Raw genomic sequence first — 2,864 nt, 5'->3', positions numbered from 1 at the left:
GATTTTGTACTAATAAAATTAACTTTTATACTTATGTACTATACATATACTTATGTACTTATGTAGTCCTTAGGTACTGAAATAGTCAATTCCCTTACTATTTTTACTTCTGGTGACATCTGTGGGTTGTCTCCAGTTTCTCTTGGTTGTCAAAATGTAAACAAGTTGAAATCAATGAACTTAGTAACCTTGTTGGCTGGATTAGGGACACCTATTAAAGTCAACAGATAATTATGGTACTTTTAAGACTTCCTTAGAAATGAGATGGAGCACATCTATTCCAAATTTCTATTTAATCGCTTCTGTGCCTTTTGGCTAGGATCAAGTGTAGCATCTGTTCTTAGCAGTTTAATATCTGATACATCTCCTATCTGGGGACCATATATTAAATGGATTTTTAGAACAGGGAGATGGAAGATAAGCTTGCTCTTTCCACATTGCAGTACTTCCAGGACTGATGTACCCTTCTCAAAAAAATAAAAAAATTATTTTTTAAAATGTTTTCAAATGTACACTACTACAATAAAATTCAAAGAAAAATGAATACTTACAAAAAATAATTTGAATAGTTTAAAGCCCTACTGCAGTTTTGGGTCCTCTTCCTGTTTGCCCTCTTCTCCCATTAGAGAACCTAGCACCCATAAAAAAAGAAAAAAAGAAAAAGGTTATTTTTACCTCTTTTTCAGGTCTCTTCAGTCCAGTGCTCTGTAATCACCAGTATAGAGCCTTGGTGCCCTGGGCCCACAGGAAGTGGGTTGAATAATGGTGGTCATTGTTCAACCCATAGGAGCAATGCTAAATCCTCAAAATCCCAGTGTGTCTTCAGGGACCAGTACCAGAGATAGGGTGACAATAAGACTCACAGTTTGCTTTCTTTATCCAAGCTGGAGTTGGATTGTAATGTTTGTTCAAAGTAAATCAATTTTTCCATGATCCTTGGGTGGTTTCAGTGGGCCTTATTGTCTCCAGTTAGTCTTAATTATTTAAATTGCATAGGTTTTTCTATTAAAGATTAAAACCTGTCCTTAACCTTACTAACTTGTCTGTACTTGATTCTTCAATTTAAATATCGGGGTTAAGAGTCACCTAAGATCTAAAAATTGCTGCCTTGTCTACTGCCTGACTACATGTGTGTACAGATGTCACCCGTCTACTTACATACAGTAATGTGGTGGGGGCATATATACTGTGATTGTGAGAACAGAATTGCAATAAATTAGGTTGCTGTAAAAAACCACTAGTAGGTCCTTTAAATCAGTAATAGTGATCTTGAGGACTATCAGACTTCTGGATACCTCTAACCCCTGACTTTCAGAGCCATCTATAAAATAAAAACAAAGTTAGTAAGGCTAGGCAAGAGGAGAATGAAATTTGTTTATAGAAAAACCTGCACACTTTTCACAGAGTAAGACACAATATTCAGATTTGCGGCTGCTCAAAGACGAGCCACACCAGAAAGGCAGAGGGAGATTAGGGAAGTAAACAAGTGGCTGAAGAGCTGGTGTAGTAAGGAGGGGTTTGGGTTCCTGGAGGACTGGGCCGACTTCTCAGTCGGTAACCGGTACTATAGAAGGGACGGACTGCACCTAAATGAGGAGGGTGCAGATCTGCTGGGAATGAAGATGGCCAAAAAGTTAGAGGGGTTTTTAAAGTAGGCGATGGGGGGGAGGGTCCAGAGACAGTGATAGCCAGCGCGGGTGATATTCCAGAGGGTAGTGTTGGGGGCATTAGTGGTAGGTTAACCAAAGCACAAAAACACAAGGTGAGTATAGTAGCAAGTCCTAGTTGCAATTTTGAAATACCCAATACGAGGACAATATGCGACCGGTCTAAACTATGTGGCATGTTCACCAATGCCAGGAGCATGGCAGACAAGATGGGTGAACTAGAGATACTGTTGTACAAGGAGGATTTGGATTTTGTGGGAATTTCAGAGAGCTGGTTCAACAGCTCTCATGATTGGCTGGCAAACATTCAAGGGTATACCCTATACCGCAAGGATAGAGAGGGTAAAAAAGGGGGAGGGGTATGCCTATATATCAAGAATAATGTACAAGCGAATGTGAGAGATGACATCACTGAGGGAGCTAGAGAGGAGGTGGAATCTTTATGGGTAGAGCTCCAAAGGGGTGAAGCTAAGGGGAAAATAATACTGGGAGTATGCTATAGGCCCCCTAACCTGAAGGAGGAAGTGGAGACGGATCTCCTATCACAAATTGGATTAGCAGCAAGGATGGGATGTGTTATCATAATGGGGGATTTTAATTATCCAGACATAGACTGGGCGGAGGGAACCGCGCATTCATTTAAGGCTCGCCAGTTCCTTAATGTCTTGCAGGACAATTTTATGGGTCAGATGGTAGATGCACCAACTAGAAATAAAACATTACTGGATCTACTGATTACCAACAATACAGACCTGATCACAGATGTGGAAATACGGGGCAATTTAGGTAACAGCGATCACAGGTCAATTAGTTTCAGTATAAATCACACAAATAGGAAACATAAAGGGAATACAAAGACACTGAATTTCAAAAGAGCCAACTTCCCTAAACTACAAACCTTGCTAAAAGGCATAAATTGGGATAAAATATTAGGAACAAAGAATACGGAGGAGAGATGGGTTTGCTTTAAGAGCATATTAAATAAGGGCATTAGCCAATGTATCCCATTGGGTAATAAATTTAAAAGGCGAACAAAAATCCTGGATGGCTTAACTCCAATGTAAAAATGCATATAAAAGCAAAGGAGAAGGCCTTCTAAAAATACAAGGTTGAGGGATCATCCTCAGCATTCAGACTTTATAAAGAATGCAATAAGAAATCTAAGGGTGCAATTAGGACGGCTAAGATAGAACATGA

The 2,864-nt window shown here is 39.6% G+C and overlaps 1 pseudogene; it reads left to right on the top strand.

The window, feature by feature from the left end:
• Positions 1–295: 295 nt before the first annotated feature.
• LOC141124317 (U2 spliceosomal RNA) lies at positions 296–468 on the top strand (annotated as a pseudogene).
• The last annotated feature ends 2,396 nt before the right edge of the window (positions 469–2,864 follow it).

Source organism: Aquarana catesbeiana, linkage group LG01 (genome assembly GCF_042186555.1).
Source record: "Aquarana catesbeiana isolate 2022-GZ linkage group LG01, ASM4218655v1, whole genome shotgun sequence".
NCBI lineage: Eukaryota > Metazoa > Chordata > Amphibia > Anura > Ranidae > Aquarana > Aquarana catesbeiana.
Note: the sequence above shows the minus strand (reverse complement) of the source record. Positions and strands in the feature narration are given on the sequence as shown.